We start from the raw sequence: 23,670 nt of genomic DNA, 5'->3' as shown, positions 1-23,670 counted from the left end.
TTTCTAATTTTTTCCCTACACAGCCTTACAACATCCTTATAATCCTTCTGAGTGGCCTGCCCTCTTTTCCAAAGATCATAAACCCTCTTGTTTTTTTACTAAGCTCTAGCCACAACTCTCTATTCAACCAGGCTGGTCTTCTTCCATGCTGGCTCGTCTTTGGGCACATGGGGACAGACTGCTCCTAAGCCTTTAAGATTTCCTTCTTGACGAGTGCCCAGCCTTCCTGGACTCCTCTGCCCTTCAGGCCTGCCTCCCAAGGGACTCTGCCAACCAGTGTCCTGAACAGCTCAAAGTCTGCCCTCCGGAAGTCCAAGACAGCAGTTTTACTGGTCCCCCTCCTGACTTCGCCAAGAATAGAGAACTCGACCATTTCGTGGTCACTCTGCCCAAGACAGCTCCCGACCACCACATCTCCCACCAGTCCTTCTCTGTTTGTGAACAGAAGGTCCAGCTGGGCACTTCCCCTGGTAGGCTCACTAATCAGCTGCGTCAGGAAGCTATCTTCCATGCTCTCCAGAAACCTCCTAGACTGCTTCCTCTGCGCTGTATTGCATGTCCAGGATATGTCTGGGAAGTTGAAGTCCCCAACGAGGACAAGAGCCGATGATTTCACAACTTTTGCCAGCTGCCTGTAGAATTCCTCATCCGTCTCCTCATCCTGGTTTGGTGGTCTGTAACAGACCCCCACCAGGATGCTTGCCTTGTTGGCCTTCCCGCCGATCCTAACCCACAGGGACTCAACCTTATCATTCCCAGTCTTAGCCTCAAGTTCTACAACATCAAAATACTCTCTAATATAGAGAGCCACACCGCCACCCCTTTTGTGCTGCCTGTCCTTTCTGAAGAGCCTATAGCCAGTCATTGCAGAACTCTGGTCATGGGAGTGGTCCCACCACGTTTCAGTGATGGCAACCACGTCATAGCTAGCCTGCTGAACAATGGCTTCCAGCTCTTCCTGTTTGTTGCCCATGCTGCGTGCATTAGTGTAGATGCAGTTCAGCTGGGCCATTGCCTGCTCCCCAGACCCTGACACTGCTCCCCCTGGCACACCTCTAACAAGCCTTATGCCCTCCCCGTCCCCCTTCCTACCTAGTTTAAAGCCCTCTCAATGAGCCCTGCCAGCTCCTGTGCTAGTGTCTGTTTTCCCCTTAGAGACAGGTGGGACCCATCTGCAGTTAGCAGGCTGGGTGCCGAGTAAAGCACCCCGTGGTCAAAAAAAAAAAAAAAAATTTCTGCATTGGCACCAGCCTCTGAGCCACCCGTTTATCAGGTGGGCTTTCTGGGTCCTCTCTGTACCCCTCCCTGCCACTGTAGGGATGGAGGAAAGCATGTAGGCATCCAGACGGGCCTTGAGTATCTCCATAGAAGGAGACTCCACAACCTCCCTGGGCAGCCTGCTCCAGCGCTCCGTCACCTTCACCATGGCGAAGTTCTTTCTCATGTTGGTGCAGAACTTCCTGTGCTCCATTTTGTGGCCATTGCCCCTTGTCCTGTCCCCACAAACCACTGAAAAGAGGTTGGCCATATCCCGTTGTCTCCCACACTTTGTGTATTTATAAACATTGATAAGATTCCCCCTCAGTCTTCTTTCCTCAAGGCTGAACAGACCCAGATCTCTCAGCCTTTCCTCACAGAGGAGACTCTCCAGGCTTCCTGTCATCTTTGTGGCCCTCTGCTGGACTCTTTCCAGGAGATCCCTGTCTTTTTTTGTAGCGGGGAGCCCAGAACTGGACACAGTACTCCAGGCGAGGCCTGACCAGGGCAGAATAGAGAGGGAGGATCACCTCCCTTGACCTCTAGGATGTGGCCTGGAGGAGGCTGCAGCCCACGGAGAGCCCCCGCAGGAGCAGGCCCTGGGCCGGAGCTGCAGCCCGTGGAGAGGAGCCCACGCAGGAGCAGGGGTTCTGGGTGTACTGTCATTAGATGCATATGGATTCTGAAAAAAGTCATTCAGAAACATTGCTCCTCAACTTCTACGCTACAAGCTTATTTGGAAGAGCTTTCCTTGCTGACAGGAACATCCACAGTCACTTCCATGACATTAAGAGGAGCAGGATTTTAAGTGTGGTGGCTCTGGCCACATGAGCTAGGTCCCAGGCCCACCAGAGGCAATGAAGGAGAATTTGTGGGGTCACGGGAGCCATTCAAGACCACTTGATTGAAGAGGTGATATTGGTAGCAGACTGCTGCCTAGTACAAGGAATGGAAGACACTTATCGGCAAGATCTCATTTGTCATTTAGGGAGGTCTCTGCTTGCACGGGGCTCACATTCAGGATGTTGAGGCTACCAATGCTTATCCCGCCCTCCAGCTACTACTTGCAGGTGCTTTTCCATGGAGGCACCAACAATACTATCAGGACTAATGTGGGAAGTATCAAAGGTGACTGCAGGATTCTACAGGCAGCAGTCAAGTTTATGGGTGCCTGCATTGCGGTCTTCCTCATCCTAATGGTAGGGGGAAAGGGCCTGAGGAGGGCTCAGTAGATTCTCCAGGTTAACAGCTTTTTGTGCAGCAAGTGTTGATAGCACACCTGTGATTTCTGTGACCATGGAAGTCTCTTAGAAGGTCTATAGGCTCTTGGAAGAAAAAAAAATCCATTTGAGCAAAGGAGGTCAACATATCTTTCTGAGCACTGCCAGCCTGTCAAGGGAGGTCATCCTTCCTCTCTCCTCAGCACTGGTGAGGCTGCATGCGGAGCACAGGGTCCACTTCCAGGCACCCCGCATTCAACAGATTCTGGACGTGCTGCAATGATTCCAGCACAGGCTGAGAGAGCCTAATCTGAAATGCACCTGAGGAAAACACTGCAACTCACAGATACTCAGCTCCCAGGTAGCAGCAGGGTGCCAGCCCAGGGCAAAAAAGAGCAACCTCCTCTTCTCCCTGCAGGGCTAATGACGGGACATTAGCTCTATATTTAGCCATTCTCAGAACTCCTTGAGCACACCAATGGTACAGACCAATGAGGTGGTGAACAAAAGGATAAGGAATATTGTATAGGCACAACTCACTTTTATTTGCAGCTGGGAGCTGGCCTGGTTAGGGAAGTCTTCTCAACACTCTCATGACAGGCATATCCAGTTACCTGATAGAAGAATATATCCATATATGTTGGGGTGTCCGCTTGGTTTTGGGTTGGTTGCTTCACTGCAAGCCTTGCTTCACAAATCTCCATGGAACTTCCTTTGGAAGGTGGCTGCAGAACATGCTCTCTAGAGAGCCTGGGAAACCTGATGGCCTTCATGGATCTCTTCTCTGGCCCTAGGAAAAGCCAATATACAGAGGGCATGAGAGTAATCTCTGCCCATCATTGAGCCTTGCTTCTGCCTGAGCTCCAGCTGAGCAAGCTGTGAGAAGCTATGCAGGAGAAGGTGATCTAGTGGAACCCGCCCCAGTGCAGAGGTCAAGCATCTGGACCCATGGGAAAGAACAGCCAGGAGCTGAAAGGCCTTTAAGTGGTCCCCAAGGCAGAGGCAGGTGGTCCAGCCACAGTGAGGCAGGCTCTCCAGCTGGGCCATGTGGTGAAGGGGCTCTGTTCCCCAATGACCCTTCCTCCCACCAACAAAAGCACAGTGATGAGTATTGCACGGGTATAACTCGGGTTTATTTGCAGGTGAGAGCTGGCCTGGTTGAAGAGGCTTCTCAACACCCCGTGCAAGGCATCTCCAGTTCCCTCCCTGATGTGTCCACATATGTTGGGGCATCTGCTTGGTTTGGCATGGTTCCTTCACTGCAACTTTTGCAGTGTTCTCTGAAGAGCTTGGGAAATAAAAGAGCTTGCATGGAAGTTTCCTCAGGCCCTGGGAAAAGCCAAGAAAAAGGAGGCATGAGAAAAAGGTGCCAGAGATATGGAGAGTTATGCCCTCGCTCTGATGCTCTCCAGCTACAGGCAGCCAGGAGGATACAGTCACTTCAGCTGCAGGCCTTGACACGTTCTCAGGTGTTCCATGCACTGTTTTCAAGCTGGCCATCTGCCCCAGGGAAAGGATTTGAAATGACCAAGCTCTTGCACCGGGTTTCCCTGGCTCCTCTAGAAACACCAGTTTTGAAACCCTCCCAGGACGTTTTCCCACCTCACAACCTGCCCTGATGTGCTCATAAGTCATAACAAAGCAGAGTCTTTGTTAAAAATATATATTTTTATTATTATTATTATTATTATTATTATTATTATTATTATTATTATTTACTTTCCACAAATATGGGAGCCTGCCTGAAGGTCTACAGGTGTTTAGAAGAGAGAGGATCCATTTGAGTAGAGGAGATCAAAGTAACTTTGCTAAAAGGCTGTCCAGGCTGGCAGGGAGTGCTTGCAACTAGAAAAGTAGAGGGGAAGGAGGGGCTGGGAAAGGAGGCGGTGGTGAGCTAGGAAAGGGTCCTGACAACCGGCTACCAATCCTGTCTTCAAAAAGGGCAAGAAGGAAGATGTGGAGAACTATAGGCAGGTCAGCCTCCCTTAGTCCCTGGAAAGGTACTGGAGAAAAATCCTCCTGCAGAGCATTTCCAAACAAAGGGAGGACCAGAAAGTGCTCAGGAGTAGTTAGCCTGGATTTCTGAAGGGAAAATGCAAAGCTGTTTCCTGAGGGCTGGTCTTGATAGTAAAGACTGAAGCAAAAAAGGCATTCAGCAGCTCTGTCTATTCCATGTCCTTTCTCACCAGGGCACCCACCCCGTTCAGCAGCAGACTGACATTTTCCCCAGTCTTCCTTTTTCTACTATGTATTTGAAGAAGCCCTTGTTGTCCTTGACATCTGTGGTGGTTTTACTTGGGTGGGCAGCTGAGTTCCACCAAGGCCGCTCTCTCACTCCCCCTCCTCAAAGAGGAAAGGGGGAGAAAATACTACACAAAGAGCTCAAGGTTTGAGATAAGGACAGGGAGATCACTCAACAATTATCATAACGGGCAAAACAGACTCAGAGTAGGGAGATAATAAGATTTATTGCCTATTACTAATAAGCTAGAGAAATGAGAAACAAAGGAAAGAAACCAAAAACACCTTCGCCCAATCCACCCTCTTCCACCGCCTCCCCCCAAGCAGCACAAGGGAAGGAGGGTATGGGGTTGTGGTCAGTCTACAGCACTTTGTCTCCACTGCTCCTTCACAGTCACTCTCTGCCCCTGATCCACGTGGGGTCCCTCCCATGGGATGCCGTCCTTCCCAAACTGAGCCTGCGGGGGCTGCCCACAGGCAGCAGCTCTTCAAGAACTGCTCCCACATGGCTCTGTACCACGGGGTCCATCAGGGGCAGCCCACGGGCCTCACATGGAGCAAATCTCCACACTGCAGACCGTGGAGCAGGTGGATGTGGCCTGGAGGAGGCTGCGTCCCATGGAGAGCCCCCGCAGGAGCAGGCCCCGGGCCGGAGCTGCAGCCCGTGGAGAGGAGCCCACGCAGGAGCAGGGGGTCTGGGGGGAGCTGCCGCCCGTGGGGGACCCGTGCTGGAGCAGTTTGCTCCTGGGGGATGGATGGACCCCGTGGTACGGAGCCGTGTGGGAGCAGTTCCTGAAGAGCTGCTGCCTGTGGGCAGCCCCCGCAGGATCAGTTTAGATCACTAAATTACAGTGATCTCCCTATGCTGAGCCTGTTTTGCCCGTGACAATTATTGTTGAGTGATCTCTGCCCTTGTCTCAGTCCTTGGGCCCTTTTCATCATATTTTCTCCCCCTTTCCCTTTGAGGAGGGGGAATGAGAGAGTGGTTGTGGTGGAGCTCAGTTACTCAGCTGGGTAAGACCACAACAGTGTTATACTCCTGACTGCTGTACCTGGAACCATCAGGATTCAGATATAAAGATTTGTTCTTATTGAATGATTAAACTGAAACATTGGAGACATTTCTCACTTTGATTTTCCATAGTTTTCTTTGTGGCCATGTATTATTTCTCTGTGCTGTAGTAACAATACTGTCCTTTTGCTGAAAACACCATTATTCTGTTGTTTTAAAATACAGACAAGCATGGGGCTAAAGCACTCACCCTGGTTCCTGAACATGCTTCTTTGTTCTGCCAAAATTGCTATCCTCCTGCAAGTGAGTTGTGCTAGAGGAAAAGTGACAGGCCCATTCAAGTGCCCAGCCATCTCAAACATTAGAAATTCTTATTGTCTATGACCTATGAGGTCATAGACAAGGTTACTGCGCCTCTTCCAAGTGGAAGCAGTGTCTGTTGCCTGAGCCACTCTAGCAAGGACTAAAATTCATGGTGAAATATTTCGGAGGGTACTGTGGCATTAAACTGGGTTTAAAGGAAGAACTTTAAGTAGTAATTACATCTTGTTCTGACTACTACATCTTACCTAGGGTAGTTCAGAAACCATTTTAGAATACTACTCCTGGTCCTCAAATGGTATGGACTTTCTGCCACACATTATTTTATTATTTTAAAATATAAAATATAAATATAAAATATAAAATATACCTAAAGAAGGTAAGGGTGCAGTTGCAGAAATTAGAAATTGTGGAAAAGACCTGTTGCAGATGAAGACAAAATAACTCTCCACTCAGTGCCATTATTTATTTTTAAGTGCATTTTATTGTGAGTATAGAACACACATTAGTTTTGAGTTATTTTTTAAAAAACAAAAATGCGATATATGGGACCTATGCTGAAAGCCCTGGGCCTATTTCATCTCCAGAAGAGAGACAACATCCAGAGATGAAGACAGAAACAAACTCTGTTCCAGACCACAGTCTTTTAAAGCTGCCCATATCTGTGTCCCTGGGGAGGATGGAGACTTGCCAGAGACAGCTACGTGCAGATGCTTTTTAGATTTCTTCTGCACCATGGTGGCAGGTTTCCTTTCAGGGAAAGGCTGTGTGTGCTTGACAACTGGTTCCATCAGCCTGGAAGTACATAGCCGTGTGTAAAAAAACCCAACAGCAGTCATATTTTGGTTTTGTTCCCTTCAATCTGAGAATGTTCTTTCAGTTTCAACTTTAAGTTCTTCCTTTCTGAGACCTTTCCATTAAACTCTGTTGATTTTAAGATGAGCTATACTGTTTTTTCTGTTAGCAAGCAACAAGATCTGATATTCATCATCAAAGTGAGTGGCTGTGAGTCCTGGTGCTTATGTGGCACACAAACTTTAGGGAGTTTATTTGAGGAGAAAGCTCATAATTTGATAACAGGCAGTGACACCCATCATGGAAAAGGGAAGCATAACAACACATGAGACAACATAAGCCTACAAAAACAAGTAGCAGCCAGCCCTAAGTGGGACTTAGACCACAATTATTTCTGGATGGCAAAACACGTGATCCCCAAGTGCTCAGAGATGCCTTCACCACTGTCTTTTTCCTGAGCTTATGCTCAGTATTTTAGCTAAATTGAAGAGAAAAAAAAAAAAAAAAGTGTAATTCTTCTTGGGGTATGTTAGTGTATGAAGATAGATGGGTGAGAAAGAGCACAATCCATTTCCACTAAACTTCTGTTGTGTCTGGGAACAAATACAGACTTTGAAGATGACTGGTAAAACATTGCACTTGAGTAAGAGAACACCATAGAATCAAATGCCTGAAGTGCACCCAGTGCTCCCTGGACTGTGATGTGCTTTTGTTAAACTGTTATGCAGAGTTACTGTCACTGAGTTACACAGAGTTACTGTCACTGTCAGAGCCAAGAAATCATTTAGGAATCAGACAAATTTATGGGAGTTAACCTATCATATATATATATATATAACGTGTTTTTTGTTTGTTTTTTGTTTGTTTATTTTAATCAAACAGCACAACAAATGTTGGAAAATACAATTAAACATATAAGTGTATCAATTTTAGGTAAACAAGAATGCAAAGCAAAAGCTGTGTTTATGCTAGAAAAACATGTTGATCAAGTCCAGGGAGAAAGATGTGAGACTGCTATTGAGAAAAGAGAATAAAACATCTTAGCATGATAAAGCAGTATACTTTGGTTGATGGGCTACTATGGTTTACAAATGCTCAGTCTTCTGCAACTTTGTCAATTTGATTTTAGTTATGAACAGAGTGGAGAGAAATAACCATTCTTAAATAAATGGAGAAAAGGAAAAGTGTATGTTTAGTTGACTTGATGTTTTAGTAGTAAATCTTTGTCAAACTATGAAAGAACAAGGACAATTTCATTAAACCTTCTAAAGGTGCTAGGAAAAAAACAGGTGAACTTTGGAGCAAAGTTGTCTTCCTGTTATCTGAAATGAATACATCAATTTTCAACCTAAGTTCAAACTCGAAATCACTGACCGCCTGTATAGTTTAATTTATTTAAAATTGTTCAATCTATTAACATAGAATTGAAACCTTGAATTGAAAACAATTATTTTAAATTTCTATTTAGACTAAAGTTTTCTGGTTTGTTTGTAACTGAATAGTTTGTATATATAGAAGGATTATCAATATTGTTCAACTCAATTATTTTATCTGTTACAGTAATACATCTCCCCTTGAACATTGTCTCTTTGGAAAGCTTTGTTTTTAAATTATTACATGAAAAACCCTGTGTTTCACTGCAAATCCAGCATGGAAATGCATGTCTGTGTATGTTTTCAGTGCAGAACTACATCTAAAACCAGTGTGTTTTAAAGTGCTTTATGGAGTATTTACACCAGAAAATCAGATTTCCAAACACCTCTTCTTCCAAACTCTGAAAACTAAATGGTAAACACCAACAACATGGTTCTAATATTATCTTATTTATAATCTAAACTTAAAACACTTTGTATGCATAGTCTCATTAACATGTTTACAACAAAATAACATTTTCCTTTAGAACAGAATTCACCACTAAATGCAATACAAATATTATTACTCATCTGATGCCTCTTCAGGGAAAGAATAAAATATCTCCATTACAAAATATATTAGTTCCATTTTACTTATCTGAAAATTATTACTTTGTTTTGCAATATTTATAATAACAGAAGCTTGGTTTAGTGATCAATTACTCATTTATTTGGAATTTACATTGTTTCAAATGATTGCTTCACATGTGGTATATTCTTGATTTTCTAAATATTTCCTCTTTGTTTCTTTCTACCTAACTAATTTTTGTTGTTCTTTTCATTGTTATGGGAAAGCTCATGCCCACAGTGTTTTGGACTTGCTAAGTCAGATCAGCATATTAAGCTGTTGCAGTCTTATAATTTTTATTGTTTTCTGTTTACTGTAAAATACCTTCCTACACATGTTCCCTAGACAAGTCTAAATGCTAGATTTAAAACAACAAGAAGATCGGGAAAAAAAATATATATATCTGCAGGAACTTGTACCTCCTAAAGACTGTTTACAAAAAATAATAAGAAAGCATCTATACAGTTAGTCCCTGTATAGTGTGAACAGTTTTTCCTGTATATTAAAAAAGACATATAATTTTCTGTCTTGCTAAAGGGTGAACAATTGTTGCAGATTTTGTGTTCAAATTTTTCCTCAGGACCCCTTTCCTCATTTTTACTGTAAAAAAAGACAGTTCCATCAGCAAAGCGTTTGGCACTGATCTGAAGTAAAAGTTGGGTTTCACAGTTTGGGGAGAACTGGTGGTCCAAGGATACATTTTACACTCTTATGAACTTCCCTCCCATCAGTATCTACAATGACAATGAAGAAACTTTAAGGAAGGTGGATCGAAAGACAGGCAGTTAGGCTATTGCTCATATTTCAGGGTTATGCCCTCATGCTGTCAGCAGGACTGTTGACAGATCCTGTGGTGGAGTAGCTCCTTCTCCAGGTCAGCTACAGTTCAAGATTAACTAATGTTACATTATTCCTCTATTGTCAGTGGGCAACAGGCATAATGTGTGAGTACAAACTGGCACTCCGTCATCACTTTTCAAATTGTTATGGCCTGGATCATAGCCCAGTATGGGAAGTACTAGAGCTGTACATTTTGGAAGACAATACAATGGCACAGTTGATGGAAAATACTCAAATTGTCTTATCCAAGTCGTAGCCAGGATGGAAGAGTACTAACAGTCAATTGTCTTATGGTCCTCCAAATATTAGTCCTAAGTGAAGAGCCCCTTGAGCTCTCCAGGATTGCAGTGGGCTGTGACCTTTGACTTCCCTCTGAGCTGGGATGTCTCCCAGGACAGACTCCTTGAGATTCAAAGATCATTCATTGAATGTGCCGACAAACGAGAAAGGTGAGTAATTCACCAAAAAGGGGAAGGTCCTTAAGACACATAATTAGTTTAAGACCACCCTCCCCCCAAAGCCTGCAGCAGCTTTCATGAGAATCTTGCCATTCTGGAATCTTTCACTGAGTCACTGTCTCAGTTATAGCAAACACCTCTGAATCATTATGTTAAATTGGCTGTTCATTAAGTGCTGTTAAATATCACACAATTTAATCTTGTGATTTACCATAAGGTATTAACAAATCCAAATTGCTGCTAAATCAAAGCTGTGTAAAAACTAGCTTGTGACAGATCTGCACCTGACTGAGTAATGAGTGAGCAAGAGCAGATGAGGCTGAAGACAACAAAACACCAAGAAGCCCTGCACGTGCTCCTTCACAGCAACCTGCAATGGCTTTACCATCTCCAGGGTGGTGGTCTTCCTCCCCACCTTAAGACATTAAGTGCTAGATGATGTCCTCATCCTGTGGTGTGCGTGTTACCTGTTTTGTGCCTCCTGATCACTTCGGGGTCTTCAGCCTGTGCAAGGTCAGGAAGGCTCTCTGTTCCCAAGTTAAGTGAGTACAATACACTTCCATTTAAACTACAAAGTTTCAGCTTGATGTTAACCATAGTCAAAACATGGAACTTATATTATATACATTAAAACATCACCAAACATGACACTGTTGAGATGTTATATATAACCTTCTCTGTCAGATTCATAGCTGAGTTATGACAGTAGTGAAACTGAGAACCTGACTAAATTTCACCCGTTTAAGAGAAATCTGAGCATCAACACACTTATGCAGTGCTCCAGGTAAAACAGTTCAAGACGTGGACTAGGAGAATTTGGTGTAAATGATGTGAAGCTCAGGAAGCCTCAGTTATTAGGACTAGAAAAACTGATATACAGAAGGGCTAGATGAGATTCAGAGAGAGGAGAATCAGTTGCATTACAATTTTTGTGGGTCTGACAGTCTGCTGATATATCAGAGTTCTTTTGTGCATGCAAATTAATTATCCATATAACCTACAAGCTATCAGATGCCAAATCATAAGATGCTGCACTGTACGTTTTAGTTCAAGAAATGGGTATATGTCATTAGCAGTCTGGATTATAATATATATATACATATGTATTTCCTGAAACAAAGTTATCAGGGGAAATAGCTTGGAGTCTGGGTATGTGCAGCAAATGTGTTTCTCTTTTTGTTGTGCTGATCATACTTCTTTTGTTTCTTCATGATATTTCACAAACACTTCAGCACTTAACAAAGACTTTTTTGTTTGTCAATAAAGACATTAAGAACATTGAAGTAATTATCCATCTGCCTCTTCCCTTTTATCCACCTCCAGTCTCTTCATAAATTCTTGCAGATGAAAACCCAAGCAAAGATCATCTGTCCACACTGCAACATACAGCCCCAGACAGTATCAGATGTGGGACCAGTTCCTCCGATGGCAGGAAACTTCTTTCTGGGGGTGACCCAAAGCTGAGATACCACATCCAACAGGATTTCTTCTCTGTAAAAATACTTTATTTCCAGCCTAGGATAAAAACAGTCTCTTTTTTCTCAAAGAAGTCTTCATATTCAGACCTGCAAGTGTCATAGGTAAGAGGTGCATAATCATTTTGTGGAGCTGAGGTCTCTTTGGCTTGATTTACTGTCTGGAGGAATCCATGAGTTATTCCTGGTCTTTAGAGGGATTCAGGGTGATAGGAGTCTTTTTTCATGCTGTTTGGGCTACTTACCACTTTTTAATATAATAACCTTTCAAATTCCAATGGGTCTTTCTTTTAAGTCTTTCTACTGTCTTGGTATTGTGGGTTAACCTTGGCTGGCTGCCTGGTGCCCACCAAGCTGCTCTTTCATTCCCTCTTCTCAGCAGACCAGACGGATAAAATGGGATGAAAAAGCTCATGCAACAAGGTAAGGTCAGGGAGATCATTCACAAATTGCTATCAGAGGCAAACAGACTCAACTTGGGAATACAGAACTTCTTGAAATGCTCCGACATCAGTTCTTCCCATGGGTTGCAGTTCTTCATGAACTGTTGCAGCATGGGTCTTCTCTATGGGGTTCAGTCACAGAATAAAAAAATTGTAGAATCATTTAGGTTGGAAAAGACCTGTGAGATCACCTAGTCCCACCTTTAACCTAGCACTTCCAAGTCCACCGTAAAACCATGTCACTAAGCTCAACATCTACATGTGTTTCAAAGACCTCCAGAGATGCTGACTTGCCATGGGCAGCCTGTTACAAGAATTCACAACCCTTTCAGTGAAGAAATTTTTCCTAATAAACAACCTAAACTTCTCCTGACACATCTTAAAGCCATTTTCTCTTTTCTTATCACTTGGTGCTTGGAAGGTGAGACCAAACCCCACTTTACTTAGCCTCCTTTTCTAGAGTGTAGTAAGGTCTCCCCTGAGTCTCCTTTTTTCTGTGCTAAACAACCCGAGTTCCTTCAGCTGCTCCTCACACGACTTGTTCTCTAGACCCTTCACCAGCTTTGTTGCCCTTCTTTAGACATGCTCCAGTACCTTGATATCCTTCTTGTAATGAGGATCCCGAAGCCAAACACAGTATTTGAGGTGTGGCCTCACTAGAGCTGAGTACAGAGGGACAATCACTTCCCCGGTCTTTCTAGCCATGCTATTTCTGATACAAGCCAGGATGCTCTGTCTTGGCACCCTGAGCACACTGCTGGCTCATATTCAGATGGCTATCAGCCAATACATGCAGGTGTCTTTCTGCTGGTCAGCTTTCCACCCACTCTTCCCCCAGCCTGTGGTGTTACATGGCGTTTTTGTGCCTAACCTGGCACTTAGCCTTACTAAACTTCTTACAGTTCTCCTTGGTCCACCAGTGCAGCCTACCCAGATCACCCTGCAGAGTCCTACTGCCCTTGAGCAGATCAACGCTCAGGCCTAACTTGGTGTCTTCTGCAAACTTATTGAGGGTGCACTTGATCCCCTCATCCAGGTCATTGAGGAAGATATTGAAGAGAACTGGCCCTTATCCTGAGCCCTGGGGGACACCAGTAGTGACCAGCCTCCAGCTGGATTTAACTCCATTCACCACGACTCTGGGTCTGGCTACCCACCCAGTTTTTAACCCAACGAAGTGTACACCTGTCCAAGCCATAAGCAGCCAGCTTCTTCGGAAGAATGCTGTGGGAAATGGTGTCAAAAGCCTTACTGAGGTTTAGGTAGACCACATCCACAACCTTTCCCTCATCCAATGAGCACATCACCTTGTTGTAGAAGGAGATCAAGTTCTTTAAGCAGGACCTGCCTTTCATAAACCCATGCTGACTGGGCCTGACTGCCTGGTTGTCCTGTATGTACCGTTTGATGGCACTCAAGATAATTTGCTCTGTGAGCTTCCCCAGCACTGAGGTCACACTAACAGGCCTGTAGTTTCCTGGATCCTTCTTCTGGCCCATTTTGTACTTGGGCATCACATTTGCTAGTTGCAAGTCGACTGGGACCTCCCTTAATAGACAGGACTGGTGATAAATAATGGAAAGTGGCTTGGCAAGCACTTCCACCACCACCCTCGGTATCCTCAGGTGGATCCTACCCAGCTCCATAGACTTGTGTATGTCTAAGTGATTTAGCAAATTGCTTACCATTTCTTCATAGATTATGAGTATTCTGCTCCCCGCCCCTATCCACCAGCTCGGGGGGCTGAGTACCCAGGGAAAAACTGGTCATGCTGCTAAAGACTGCGGCAAATGAGGTACTAAGTACCTCAATATTTTCCTCATCTCTTGTCACTATGCTTCCCTCCACATCCAATAAAGGATGGAGGTTCTCTTTAGTCCTCATTTTATTGTTTATGGATTTATAAAAACATTTATTGTCATTACAATAGCACTAACCAGATTGAGCTCCAGCTGGGCTTTCACCCTTCTAATCTTCTCTGTGCACAGTCTCATGACATCTTTATAGCCCTCCTGAGTGGCCTGCCCCTTCTTCCAAAGATCATAAACCCTCTTTTTCTTCCTGAACTCAAGCATCAGTTCCCTTTTCAACAAGGCCAGTCTTCTTCTGCACCAGCTCATCTTTCAGCTTGTGGGGCCAGCTCCTGTGCCTTTAGGATTTCCTTCTTGAAGAGTGTCCAGCCTTTCTGGACTCCTCTGCCCTCCAGGACTTCCTCCCAAGGGGCTCTGCCAACCAGTCTCCTTAACAGACTGAAGTCTGCCCTCTGGAAGTCCAGAGTGGCAGTTCTGCTTACCCCTCTCCTTACTTTTCCAAGAATCAAAAACTATTAATTCATGATTACAAGTCCTTTAGGAGCAGACTGCTCCAGCATTGGTTCCCCACAGGCTGCAGTTCCTGTCAGACAACCTGCTCCTACATGGCATTCTCCATAGTATGCAATGAGAATACCTGCTCTGAAATGTTGGGTCTGTTTTGGAGCTTGCTGGTAGACTGTTCCCCCTGGCCAATGAAGCTTTACAGGATGGCTTATGAGAATATGCTGGTAAGGTAGTTTTGATGGCATAGAGTTAAAGCACATTCTCCATCTCTGTCACTCTGTAATATCTGGGGGTTTTAATATCTCTTGCCCTTGATGGAAGTGCTTTCTGTTTAAATCTGTATACAGTAACTGTTTGGCTTTGCTTCTGAATGAGGAAGACCAGAAATATCATAGAGAATGTGAATATATAACAGATGTTAGATGTTACAGAATGCACTTGCTCTATCAGGAAAGGTAATGCTCTGCAAGTCTTACTGATTTGAGTTATTCTGCTAGTAGGACATCTGCCTCATATCATTTACTTTGGCAGTCTGTAAAATGGCAAACTGTTTTCAGATGCTCCCATTTGTTTTTAAAGCTAGTTGGTCCTGTGGTCCTTTTCCTGAGAAATTAATATTGTACCACTGCTTCACAGAATCACAGAATCACAGAATCGTCTAGGTTGGAAGAGACCTCCAAGATCACCTAGTCCAACCTCTGACCTAACACTAACAAGTCCTCCACTAAACCATATCACTAAGCTCAACATCTAAATGTCTCTTAAAGACCTCCAGGGATGGTGACTCAACCGCTTCCCTGGGCAGCCCATTCCAATGCCTAACAACCCTTTCAGTAAAGAAGTTCTTCCTAATATCCAACCTAAACCTCCCCTGGCGCAACTTTAGCCCATTCTCCCTCGTCCTGTCACCAGGCTCGTGGGAGAATAGACCAACCCCCACCTCACTACAGCCTCCTTTAAGGTACCTATAGAGAGCGATAAGGTAGCCCCTTATTGCTTATTGCACTATTACTAAATCCTCCATCACCTGCAAACTGTAGCATTGTTTCTATTGAAGGAAAGAATGTCTGCTGAGCAGATAATGCTTTTCAAAACCTCCTACCTGAATCCCTAACAATATTACCACCCACAATGGAATTATGAATAAATATTAATGTCTTCAAGGCTCTCTGGAGGTGAAAAAATTGTTTTATATATTAGCTATTGTCACATTAGATGCTTTGTTCATGATAAAGTTAGCATAAAGAGTGGCAGGCTGCAATCAAGAGATGTTTGGTTTGATGAGAAAAAATGTATTCTTTGTTTCAAAAGAAGAATCGACTTTGTCAGAAAAAAAAAATATATGTAGGAAATATCTCTGGGTAGCTTGATGAAAAACTTTTCTGAGCATGAACAAACTAACAACTAATCACATACCACAAGTTTGCACTATAGAAATAATAATAGACTGAAATAGCATAGAAAGTCAAAAGAATGCCACAGGAAAAAAAAAAAAATCCCCAGTAGCTGCTGCCTTTCCTCAGGCTCTTTTTTCTTTATGCATGCATGTAGTTTATTCTTGCAGAATTTTTATTTCACTACCTTATTGGAGACCCTAGGATTTTGTATTTGAGGTGAGCATTGACTAAAATCCGCTCAACATAAATGTTTTCAGCTGCACAATTCTAGCAGAAATATACATTTCCAATTCTGTGACTGCCTAGCAACAGTTGCCAGTATGGATTTGTAAGCATTGCTTCAAACACTATTCTTTGGAAGGAACTGTTTACAACACATCCTATATGATTGCTTCCATCTCCCGTAATTATTCTAATCAACATGGTCAGAGCTTTTATATGAAAAATACTCTGATCATGTGATGGATAAGCTCAAGTCTGCACTTGACGTAAGCCTTGATCAGGCTTATGAACCTCATTAGACTTCAGTGTGACCATATCTTGAACTGAACAGCCCATTAATAATAGAACACTTGGTGAGTGGTCACAGTCATGACAACAAACAAAGAGGGGTACAGCACTAGAGCAGGTGTCCATTCAAATCTCTCAAGGGATAATAGCAAATTACATCAGAGGTCAAGAGCAATATTATAAGAATTCTGTTTGACTGCAAGCCAATCACTTTATCTTATAAATATAGCAGTCACGGAAAGCCTAATGTGAGCTCTCCTTGCAGAAGCAGTGGGCTGCACAGCAGTGATCTCCCCTCAGGCAGTGACTCCTCTCAAGTTTACTTCTTGAGCTGGAGAGATCCTTATCAACTACGCTTGTTAGAAAGCAAAACTTTAGTTTTTAAAAGGTATCTGCTTTAGCAACTTGAATATGCAGTAGACTAGTCATTGTGACTCTTGTCATCATAACAAATTAATAATATCAATCTACCTACTATAACAAACCAAATTGCTGCTATGTCATTAAAACTGTGTAAGTATTGGATATCTCCTATGACAGATCAGTAATCAATCATATTCCACAAACTACCCCCATGCTTTTGCTTTTCCAACATATTAGTGTATGGCCTTAAGAAAATACTCTTAAAAAATTGCAATCTCACCTTGAAAGAACCATGGAATTCTGACTGCCTGACCTATCTGCCACCTTTTATACAGTATATGCAAAGAGTTTTTCAAATTATTTTTGAACAAGTCTACATCTGTAGTCCTCTACCTGCTCCAAACCTGCCTCCCCACATACCTTTAGTTTGATTTGAGATCAAAGCACCTGAATTTTCAAGTCAGGGAAGGAAGAACGAGGTGTAGCTATGGACTACAGATGTGAACATTTCCCTTTACTGCAGGCACTGACCTGCATTTAGGAAGTAAAGGCAGTGAAGTGGTGCCCTAGGAAATGTAAATGGTTAGTGATCACCATAAAGTTTTCCACCGTGCTCTTCCAGCCCATGGTACATATCGCCATAAATTCTGTATCTGATATTATAAGAGATGATTAAAAGAAAAAGAAGATAGTGAAAAGGTTCATTTTCTTAATATGCTGAACAACGAATCTCCATATTATAGTCCTCATAGAATTGAATAATTGCATTTCCAGAGAACATGTCTTGGTGGTTTTAATTTGAAATCAATAGATCTGTATGTATCAAGTTTCCAATGAGTGAATTTGTTCTATGACCTAACTAAAAAGACTTAATTATTTAATAAATTCCAGAAGTTTAAAAAAAAAAATTCATCAATCCAAAGATTGCCTTTTCATTTTTCCTTTAGTGTCTGTTCTACAATAAAGATTTTATAGACTGTTCAGTCTGAATGTAATTAAAATGTTAGTGTATTTTATGTACTCTTTTTATTATCATAGAAAAACACAAGACTGCACAGCAGAACACCTCTTTAAATAAAGGGCGCTATTTCCAAATATGTTGAAAACGTGCCAGAAATTAGAGTTCCCCAATGTGAGCAGATGGAGACTTAGCTCTTTTGAAAATTAACTCCTGAAGATTTAAATATCAGATTAATGTTCTCATAAGCTGCTAATAACCACTGGATTTCCCCTTCTGCATAAAGATGAATATACACCATAGAGGCATTTACAAACCATGGATATCCTGCATGGCAGATGACTTGTGATTTTCAAGAAGAGAAATCCAAACTGTGATTTCTACAAGGCCCTAGTAAAAAGTCATGATCTCCAAGGTAATAGTCTGTTTACAATTACATTTTGATGCTTCTTTCTTAGCCATTATTTTAAAATCTATTTTGAACCCTCCCTGAATATATAAAGTTTATTTTCTAAACTGTAGCGGTTTGTCCTGGATTTTGCTGTTTTTTGCTAGCCAAAGTAGGAAGAAAAAAAAAATATATCAGCATATTCCATTGTTATTTTCCCTCTGCAGAACAATTTACAGTCTTTATAGTTAATAGTACTCTTTCTTATCCTCATGGAGAGATTTGTTGTTTCATTTCCTCTCCACAGCCTGAACTCAAGTTATTGCTATCACCTTCGTGATATGTTATGGTGAAAAACACATAGAAAACATTATTATTTGTGTTTTCACAGATACCTGATTATCTAGTAATATCCTTAGATACTTATTAGGGATATTATTAGGGATAAATCTAGTTGAATCACACTCCATTCTTATGATGTTGACATGAATATTGCACAAAAGCTTCACATTACTTCTTTTTTCCTGGCAGTTATGTGGAAGTGTTTTAGCTTAGTCTTATCAAGTCCATTTCTAATTTATTCCAACTTTGTAATCACTTTCATCACTCTGCCATTCGAGAAATTCTCAGACAAATATATTTTTCCTATGTAAAGGTAATATGGAGTGGCTAGTTTAAGGGATATTATACTCATTAATTAATTCTGAAATATCCATCAAAGGCACAAACTATTTTATCATATCTTCCTTTGCCTACGCCTCTACAAAAATCCATGTGATTATTTTATCTGAATTTGTATTGCTCATTTTAAGTAGGATTTAGGCTTATGAATCTGCTGATCTGAACTAAATTTCATTTCTGCTTTGTCCTACTAGTAACATTTGAACAGTTCAGTGCTCTGACATGGCCACAGCCATTTCTGCCGTGAAGTTCTGGAGAAAGAATGCTTGTAGAAACATGTATGTGAGAAGGTAAAGGGAAGTACAAGATTCTCTCCCATCAACAAGAGGTTTGACAAGAGCCTTGACAAAACCACTGAATGTTTTTCACCTTAACTTTCACATATTTAATTGTATAGGTGATAGTGAATTGTTAAGTTATTCTCCCCCTGTCAATACTCAACGGAGTCTTCATACTCAAAGGAGATTTTATAGGATATATGCGGAAATTAAAGTATCATTAGTTTTTTCTGTAACCAGATCAGCCCATGTTATTGATCACCGCTATAAAATTTTTAGTAAACATTGCGTTTTAGAACACTAGTATTTCCTCTCCAAGCAACCCTACAGAAATTTTCAATGATCAATGAATTTACTAGCTCATGGTTATATATACATATACTTATTTGTATACTACTTGGAATATGGGTAACAATGTTCATCTACATCCACTTAGAAACTGATTTCTCTAATATTAAGGTATAACTTCAATACTGGACTATTTTAAGATAGAGTGAATATTTTGTAACTGCATTTCAATAGGAGATGTTTAGTGCTTAAACAAACAAAAAAAACCTTATGCCTTTCATGTCATAAAAAGGAGGTGTGTATCAGGCACATTTTATATCTGCCACTACATTTCTTGATTATGAAAAACCCAAGAAACAAATAAAACTGCTACAAATTAATGTAAATGCTCAGCCTTGAATCAGTTGTTTGTAGGACACTGAGCTACGCTGAACATCCAATGTGCTTATTGTGCTGTTACCTGATATGGCTTTAAGCTAACCTGTCATTGCCTGAATTGCTAGATTTGTACCAATAGCAACCTATGTTATTTAGCCAAGTGTCTTCATTTAAACATTCAGTAGTATTTACTTTATATTAATCTGTGATGGATAGGTCTGATTGAAATACACATATATATTAATATGACATGGCCAAAATTCCACCGATTTATTGAACAAAGTTATTAGCCGGGATAGCTACTCACCAATACCAAATGAAGCAGACTGTATCCCTTCAGGCATGGATTAATGCAACCACTGGCCTTTATTACCAGATAGAAATAGAAAGTTACTTATAAATGTTTCACCTCTCACTATCCAATGCAAATATCAGTGCATGGAGCTGTGTGGAATAATCTAAGAAAAACAGAAGATTTTTATTTCAAGTTTTAATCTTCTTCTTCTTCTACATTTTAACCAATTATTGTTTAGATTGAGTAATCTTTTTGAATGTACAAGAATTAACAAAAACTGGAGCTAGATTCTGGAAATAAGAAATCATTGATCCTTACTAGTTACACCATATATAGAGAGAATTGTTATGGTTAGATGTTGTGTTTATATTGTAGTAAGACGTCTATAATATTCTGTAAAATTCACAAATACTTTATTTTTCTCACGAGTTAGTGAATATAGATTCTTTTCTTTAAATGAAGCCCAGCATTTGAAATATTCATACCTTTCTTTATAATAGCTATGCAAAATAAGGTGGAGTGGGAGTAGTAGGAATTATTGAGGAGATGGTAAAGGAGGTGGCTGAAGATTTTTCAAATATTTATTAATAGGCTCTTTTGTGGTATCCATTACCATAGTAACAGAATATCTCATGTAACCATATCCTCATTCATCACTTTGCTGAAGGTAAACAGATGGGAACTGAGATGCACAGATGAAAAGACTAAACATTCAGGGTCAGAACTCTCTTTCTGTACCAGCTGTAATATAGTACTAGATGTAGAATCTAGATCTCTGTAGTCCTAGACAATTCTTTAACCAAAACCCATCTATCTTTTTACTGTAAGATGAAGTGATTAATTATTCATCAAACATATTAATTACAATGGTTTGTATTCTTTAATGTCTTTCAAATCATCCTGACTTGACTGATTTACCTAAATGAGGAAAAATGAAGAGGGGATTTTTGTTATTTGAAATATTTTGAAAGAACTTTTTAAGAAAGTTTTTTTTTCAGAGACCCAAATGAGAAACTCTACTTCGAGGTGAGGACACAAAATAGGAATTGGATAGATGTGGAAGAAAAGAGTCACAAGAAGTTCTATCTGTGGGTAATGTGAAGTGCCCTTATTTAAAAACAGATGGTTTGATTCAGATGAACATCTGAATACTATGATTAAAAATGAGCAAAACCACAGATGAATCAACTCACATCAATAAACTCACAAACAAATCATCTTTTCTTAAGATAACTTAATTCCTGCTGGAAAAACTCAAGATCATGTGAAGTTAATGAATAATGCACGTTTCAGCAGCTGCTACCTTTATTTTCACTAATTTCCAACCAGGCCAGAGGATGACTTTCCCCGTATGTGTGGGCAGAGTGGAACTAAGTGAGGGACAAATAAACTTCATGTGCTAACTTTCCAACACCGACTAGATAAACTGAAAATCACAATACTGAAATACTTACCTTTGAGTTGACATGAGTGACTGCATCTGTCAGACCCACCTCAAGGCCTTGTAGAAGTGTTAGTTTTCCCTCATGCACGTCATTACCATCTCACACTTCATATCACTACAGGAGCTCTGGAAGTGCTGGTGTAAGTGTTGTTTTTTTATTATTTTTTTTTAATTTTGTGTGTGTGTGTGTGTATGCGTGTATGGGGGGATTGTGTTTTTTTCGTTTGTTTTGTTTTGTTTAATTTTTCACACAAAATGAAACATTTATTTATTTATTTATTTATTTATTTATTTTCCTCCAGCTAAACTGGATTTTCTATCCCAGTGAATACTGTTGAAACTTACTTGGTCTGTTCAATCATTATTTTGAACTGTTGAAGTACAGTATTGGTCCTGGAGATAGGGCTAAGCAAAAGACCCTTTGCCCTCCAGCATATTGTTTGTTATGAGTGAAAACAGCTAGAACGGGGAAACTCAATATCACAAAAGAGCTAACTTTAAAGTGTGTTCCTCTTTCACTTATTTTCCTACAAATGGATGTCCTTACTTTCTCCTGGCAGGGTACTTCCTGAGCTACTCCCTTGTTTCCTTTCTGCATCTTGTGCATGCGAGGCTGCTCTCTAGCTGAGCTTTCCCTGTACCCTCTCAGGATCCCTTTTTTACCATCCAGTCTCTTGCAGTACACATCTAACACATACTATCCACTGTACTATCTCACAGTGGCCCTTATTAATTACACCAACACAGGATCAACTGTCAGGGGAACACAGCATACTAATGACTACTTCTTCACTTACTCTTCTTTGTCCTGGCTACAAACAGGATTGAAACCTACAAATTTCCCTGTGTACCCTATACACTAGCCTTCTCTAATATCATAGTACCTAGAAAGAAAGAAGTATGTTCTCAAACTTCCCTTGTTAAAAAAAAATAAAATAAAAAAATTACAGATCACTCTCTGTTACGAGTAAATGTTATTCGGAATTTTAGAGAAACTTTTGGCTGCTTTTAGTAATTTCTTCCTGCTCTCCAACAAAAGGATCATCCGAAATACCAACTGAAATAGTTTCCAAAGATTTAAAGAACACCCTCTAACACCCTCTATTTTTCCTTTTTTCTTTTTTTTTTTTGTTTTGTTTTGTTATTGTTGTTGTTTTCTTTTTTCCTTCACTTTTTTTTTTTTTTTTTTTTTAAACATGCCTGTGAGCTCCATGGGTATTATTAGTGTTCATATTTACAGTTTCAGGTATTACCCCTCCTTTCCATCCCTAAATTGTTGTAACTTTCAATTTCTTCCTATGCTCCTTTCATGACAGAACCTCAGAATGGTTTTCCAATCCATTGGAAGGGACCTCTGGAGGTCATCCGGTCCATTCCCCCCAACTCAAGCTGAGCCACCTAGAGCAGGTAGCTCAGGACTGTGTTCAAGCAACTTTTTAAGATCTGCAAGGGGGAAGACTCCACAACCTCTCTGCGTCCTGGCCTCCTCACTGCACTGGCATGTAAGGTTTTCAGTGTGCATTGCCACATCTTCCTGAAGGCCAGGCTGCAGCTGCTGGAGCAAGGCCTCCCTTTCCAACTTTTCCTCCTTTTCCAGTGCAGCACAGGGTTTGTAGGATGAGTCCTCTGCTGCCATTGTCTACCTCTGCTGGTCCTCATACTTTATCCCCAGCTCCTGGTACAACCAGGGCAGAAGAGTCAAAGATCTCCCAATGTTACTGGAAAAGTGTTGCCCAGTCCTCGGACAGAAGAATGCCCACCCATGGCCTTCGTCTCCTACCCCAAAGACCCCCTGCTCAGCTGGCAAGGGAAAAGAGTATGGAGGGATTGCAGTGGAACCATAAGGACTGCGGGCAGCCAGGTGGTAATGTGTGCATTACCTGGCAGCTCTTAGCTGAGGACTCTGAAGGAAGTGTGATGACACATGCCAGAGTTGTCATCTCCCTGCTTGGGGACTTCATGTTCATAATAAGCCTCCTGCAGAGTGGGCTGTTGAGTTTTCTCCTGGTCCACCAGAGGATGCAGCCAATCCAGAACTTGTGGTTACATGGAATCACATAGGCGATGTCATTTCATACATCATGGCAGATGGCATGTGATGACATTTGCTCCATGGCCATGGACTTTATGCTGAGGTGAGCTGGGGAGAGCTGAGCATGAAGAACTGTTCCCCCTCACTGGCACTGAAATTTGTAATATCACATGTGCCAGTATTTTGAAATGGCTGCATATCTATCTATCTATCTATCTATCTATCTATCTATCTATCTATCTATCCATCCATCCATCCATCTATCTATCTATCACCTATTACAAATGAAAAGTGTGTT

This window comes from Anser brachyrhynchus (assembly GCF_964034855.1).
Source record: "Anser brachyrhynchus genome assembly, chromosome: Z".
Taxonomy (NCBI): Eukaryota; Metazoa; Chordata; class Aves; order Anseriformes; family Anatidae; genus Anser; species Anser brachyrhynchus.
Note: the sequence above shows the minus strand (reverse complement) of the source record.